The sequence below is a fragment of the Penaeus japonicus genome, unplaced genomic scaffold (genome assembly GCF_977035675.1).
Source record: "Penaeus japonicus unplaced genomic scaffold, GWHDUDI00000001_assembly GWHDUDI00000032, whole genome shotgun sequence".
Taxonomy (NCBI): Eukaryota; Metazoa; Arthropoda; class Malacostraca; order Decapoda; family Penaeidae; genus Penaeus; species Penaeus japonicus.
In genome coordinates this window covers 27399583-27405694 of record NW_028234434.1, presented here as the reverse complement: position 1 = coordinate 27405694, position 6112 = coordinate 27399583, and the positions used below count along the sequence as shown (strand labels likewise).

Sequence of the window (6112 nt, the reverse complement as noted above, 5' to 3'; positions counted from 1 at the left end):
ATAAGGATCAAAAAAAGAAAAAGAAAACTAAAAACTCGAAAGGAAACATCATACAGAAACCCAAGCGGGATACGAACCCAAAACAGACACGCGCTTCCGTCGCCGCCGCGTTTCATTTGTTTCTTGAGAACAAGATGGCGGATTCCTGCCACACATATTTCTCAAGCTTTCTTTACGCTTCGGAGGAATTCATCCACGCCATTCTCTCGGCGATGGTGGATATAAGTCGCTATTTTCTTCTAAATTCGACCTAAACATTGCATCCTCAGCGGGATTCGAACCCGCGGCCTCTGGATTAGAAGTCCAGCGCGCTATCCACTGCGCCATGAGGACTGGTGAGAAGGGAGTACGTACTTATTTGTTTTCTTTTTTTTACTTTTTACTTTTTTTGTTTTGTTTTGTTTTTTTGTGTTTGTTTAGTTGGTTTTGTATTATTTTCGGTTAGATTTGTTAATGTTTTAGTTCTTACAGAAGGTTTGATGAGAAGGGAGTACGTACTTATTATTATTATCTTTTTTTTTTATTATTATTTTTTTACTTCTTTTTTTTTCTTGTGTGTTTGTTTAATTGTCTTTTCGTTATTTTCGGTTAGATTTGTTATTGTTTTAGTTGTTCTTTCGGAAGGTTTGATGGGAAGGGAGTACTTACTTATTTGTTTTCTTTTTTTCTTTTTTTACTTTTTTTCTTTTTTATGTGTTTGTTTAGTTGGTTTTGTGTTATTTTCGGTTGGATTTGTTATTGTTTTAGTTGTTCTTTCGGAAGGTTTGATGGGAAGGGAGTACTTACTTTTTTTTTTTTTTTTTTTTTTACTTTTTTAGGTGTTTGTTTTATTGTTTTTGTGTTATTTTCGGTTAGATTTGTTAATGTTTAAGTAGTTCTTTCAGAAGGTTTGATGAGAAGGGAGTACGTGCTTATTTTTTATTTATTTATTTATTTTTATTATTTTTTTTATTTTCTTATGTGTTTTTTTAATTTGTTTTATGCTATTTTCGGCTAGATTTGTTAATATTTTAGTAGTTATTTCAGAAAGTTTGATGAGAAGGAATACGTACCCATTTATTTGATCTTTTGTTTTTTAAGCTAAATTTCCTTTTCATTTTGACTTCGTCTCGAGTATAAATTTGTATCATTTTAGAATTACTTTTGAATTATGTTTATTAATGCTTTGCCAATTGATTGCAATTGGTCATCGAAATTGTATTGTCAAATCTTCTTCAGTACTTAATATTTTCCAATTAACATAACATACCATATTAATATTATTAATATTATTCATATTCTTACCTTAGTTTTGATTATATTTCGTTATAAGATTATATTCAATCCTACGATAATCATATAATCAAATTTCAATAATCAAATGGATTCATGAGACACGTTCTGATCTTCCATATAATACCCTTAATTATATGATTAATTATATGATACCCATAATTAGTAATTATATCATATTACATTATTAAACTCCAACGTGTTATATCTGCAGTAAGCAGATATTACTATTATGTTATTATTATATATCATTACTATTATTAGTAGTAGTATTATTAGTATTATTATATCATAATATATCTGCAGCAGGCAGATATTATTATATTATTATTATTATTATTATTATCATATATCATTATTATATTATTATTAGAGATATTATATTATTACTATTATAATTATAATTATTATCATATTATTATTATAATATATCTGCAGTAGACAGATATTATTATTATATTATTATTATATATCATAATCATATCATTATAGATATTACTATCATGTTATTATTTTATTATTATTATTATTATTATTATTATTATTATTATATTATATTATATTTGCAGTAGGCTGATAGCATTATTATATTATTATTATATCATTACTATTATAAATATTATCATTATATTATTATAATATATCTGCAGTAGGTAGATATTATCATTATATTATCATTATATATTATCACCATATTATTACTATTATAGATAATATTATTATATCATCATTATATTATTATTATTATTATCATATTATTATCATATAATCAATTATATAATACCCATAATTAGTAATTATATCATATTACATTAATAAATTCCAACGCGCTATATCTGCAATGAAATAGGCCTACATTACCGATAGCTCCTAAAAATTGCATTTCGATTTTCTTTTTAGGTTTAGAATCCTTTTGTAGATTTTTTTTTTTTTTTTAATTCATTCATTCGCGTTGATAATTAGGGGAATGGATGATAAAGGACTGTGGTAAGGATAATGATGATAATGATGATAAGAATAGCGATAATGATAAAAGATAATGATAATGATATTATTTATGTTAATGGTAATGGTGATTATGATAAAGATAATAATAACAACAACAATAATAATAATGATGATGATTGTAGTAATAGTGATGCTAATAATGATGATTTTGATGATAACAACAATAATGATGAGAAAGATTATGATAGTAGTAATAATGATAATAATAGGGTTAATAGTGATAATCATGATGATAATAATAACAACAACAATAGCAGTATTCCTAATAAACAAAAACAAATAGACATTAACGATATAAAAGTAATATCAATAAAATCATAAAAATAACAACAACAACAACAAAAACAAAAACAACAACAACAAACCCTTAACAACATAAACAAAAAATCCACATGGTATGAAATCCCAATACCCTCCCCCTCCCCCCTCCCTCTTCCTCCCCCCTCCTCCCTCCTCCCTCCTCCCCTCCTCCCTCCTCTCCGACACCATCTCGACAGAGTCTTGACGAGCCACCTGCCAGCTGGTGTGATCATATGGTGAGTGGTGTGATCGGTCTATTGATGAGAGAAAGGCACATAGCACCATACCAGCTGTGAGATAATCACACCAGCTGGCACGTGAGGGAAGCGGGGGGAAGTAGGGGGGAGGGGAGGGGGGAGGGGGAGGTTAATAGGTTAGAAGAAGGTGGAAAAAGAGAGATTAAGGAGGGTGGGGGGTTAGAGGAGAGAAGGGAGAAAGGGGAATGGACGATGAGTGTGAGGGGAAGAGGGGAGAAATGAATAAAAGGTGCAAATAATTAATAGTACTAGTGGAGAGAGGAGAGAGAGATGAGAGACAGAGACAACAGAAAAGATAAGAGAGAGATACAGAGACAGAACACTAAACACACACACACAATCGAGAGGAGAAACAGACAGTAAACAAGTAAAAGGATAGAACGAAAAAAAGAGACAGAGTCAAAATACGAGAAAAAAATCCATCTCAACCAACCCAACCCAACCAAAACAACCAAACAAAGACAAAGCCACCTATAACCATGGGCCACAAACATCACTCGCGCACACACCACACTTATCCGCCGGGCAACCAAAACAAAACACAACTCCATCACACTCCACTCGCGCAGAATTCCCGACAAAAAACGACACATCAGCTGTTAGAAGAAAAGACCTTGAAGACCTCGGACCTCAAGGACTGTGTCCGAAAGGACAAAAAAACAACACAAAAACAAACACAACAAAAAACACACAAAAAAAAAAAAAACACCGATGTGATTGGCAAAACTAAGCACAAAAAATAAAAAAAAAAAAAACAAAAACAACACAAAACATACAACACAAAAAACTCCGATGCATGTCGGTCGGTTCCGGTGCGCCCGAGAGGGAGAAGAATACAAGAGGAATTGGGGCCCGGGGCATGGAGGGAAGGGGAGGGGAGGGGGAGGGGGTTGGGGGGAGAGGAGTAGGGGGGAGAGGAAAGGGGGGGAGGGGGGGTAAGAAAGGGGTAGGAAGAGGAGGAAAGGTGAGAGGGATGAGTTAATGAGGGATGAGAGGGAGTGTAGGAGAAGGAAGGTAATAGTGGGGGGGGAAGCCGGGGAGGAGAGGGAAAAGAGTAAAAGGAGGGTAGAGGGAGGAGGGTGGAGAGGAAGGTATGAAGAGGTGAGGTGTAAGGGAAAGGGTAGTTTGGACGGGAGAGGTGTGGACTGGAGGAAAGAGAAGAGGTATGGGTAGGATAGGGGCTGAGATTGTGGGGTTGGAGAAGGAGGGAGAAAAGGGTAAGGGGGAGGGAGAGGGTAAAGGGGTAGGAAAGGGAAGGTAGAAAAGTGGTTAGGAGAGGAGGTAAATGGGTGAACGGGGGGTGAGTGGAAGGATTAAAAAAATGGAAGAGATTTAAAGACACCTGGTGTGTTGGGGGGGTTGGGGTGTGGGTTTTGTCGAAAACGAGGGGGGGAACTAAGTAGTTGGGGGGGGGGTGGTTGGGGTGGGGATTTGGGGGGGGGGGGGGGGGTGGGGGGGTGGGGGGGGGGGGGGGGTTGATGGGGGTTTTGGGGGGGGGGGGGGGTGGGTGAAGGGATGGGGGGGGGGGTGTGGGTGGGTTGTGGGGGGTAGTGAGGGGAGTTGGGGGGAGAGAGGATGAGAGGGGAAGGGAGGGAGGGAGGGATGAGCAGTACGAGTGGGGGAGAGAGAATTGGAAGTGAGAGAAATGGTTTGGAGGGTAGGGGTATGGGAAGGCAGGGAGATAGTGGAAAGGGGGTGACGGGGTAATGTTGAGGAACAGGAGCAAAAGGAGGAAGAGGTGAGGCATCGGAGGGTAGGGGTCAGGGGTGGGGGAAGGCGGGGAGGAGAGGGGTATGAGGACAGGGTTGGGGTGATGGAGGGCGGTTATGGTCACCTTAATATAAAAACTAAAATTATGACACCCACACAGTGATAAAAATATCATCAACTCTATTCACCTTACCCCCCATAAACCATTACTACAGACCCAACCATTACGAATTATCCAATTGATTATCAGTCCCATTATTCACACCTATTACCCATCCAAATATCATCGTCAATAAAAGAAAAAACACTATTCTAAAACACCCCTTACCCCTGCAATCACCAATCATCATAAAAAACCAAAACCTAAAAAAGATCCACAAAAAAAAAAATCCACTTTCAAACCAAACAAGAAACAAACAAACAAACCAAAAAAACTACAAACCAACGCGCCCACCCTGTTCACCCAGGTGAAAAAAAAAACAAACTATTTCAAACAACAACAAAAATTCAAGATCAACTAAACAAACAAACTCAACCCCGAGCCCCACCACCAGGTAAAAAAAAGAGAACAAGACACGTCAAATAGACAACATTCAAACAAACAAACCACAACCCACCGCTTCACACTGCTTAGTTAGACGCAGTTAAAAAATAAAAAAATTGGTAAAAAAAAAAAAAAAAAATAATAAGTATACACCACAACCCAACACACCTGTTTCAGACAAAAGCAAGTTAACATTGTGACATATGTGCTCGTACGCCTATAAGTGAAGAGAGTTGCATGGGTTGCACCATGTGCCACCTGGGCTTGAACACCTGGATAGCCTGAGCAGCTGGAGAGGCATAAGATGCGTGGTCGATAAAACAGATGAAGAACACTGAATTATTTTTTCTTGATCTTTTTTTTTTAATTAGATCTTTTTTTTAGCAAACTGTATGTTCACGAGGTGCATGTTCATTGTTTTGTTTTGATTTGTTAGTTGATTTTTCTTTTTTGTTATGTGATAAAGTTAATGATATATTTTTTTTTCTTGTGTTTTTGTTGTTATTTTGTGATGGTTTGTTGTTTGTTATGTTATTGCGGTTATGCTGTTATTATTGATTGTTTAAGTGTCATTATCATTATTTGACAGATTATTGTTATCATTATTATTATTATTGTTGAATTGTTGCTATCATTGAATTAGATTACTATACTGTATATTATCATCAATCCGTTGATTATTGTAATAGTTATCATCATTATTACTATTCTTAAATTCATCATCATTATCTAATAGTTTTATTAAGAATAATCCACCACTAATGCTATCATCAACCACCCTCATCATCATCATAATCAATCATTAGTGACATCTTCAATAACCTCATATAATATTGTCCGACCTGTTATCACCAAAAAAATAATCATCAAACCCAGACATGTCATAAATAATATACACACATAAGCAACATCACAACCACAAATATTTCCAGACAAACCATTAAGCAACACAATATACATGCTTTCTCCTTCGCCCCCTCACTCTTATATTCCTATAACCCCCCCCCCCCCCGCCACCCCC

General features: G+C 36.0%; 1 non-coding gene across 1 annotated transcript; it reads right to left on the bottom strand.

Moving 5' to 3' along the window:
* Positions 1-260: 260 nt before the first annotated feature.
* TRNAR-UCU (transfer RNA arginine (anticodon UCU)) lies at positions 261-333 on the bottom strand. Its single transcript has one exon. It is a non-coding gene; the product is annotated as a tRNA-Arg (tRNA).
* Between the last annotated feature and the right edge of the window lie 5779 nt (positions 334-6112).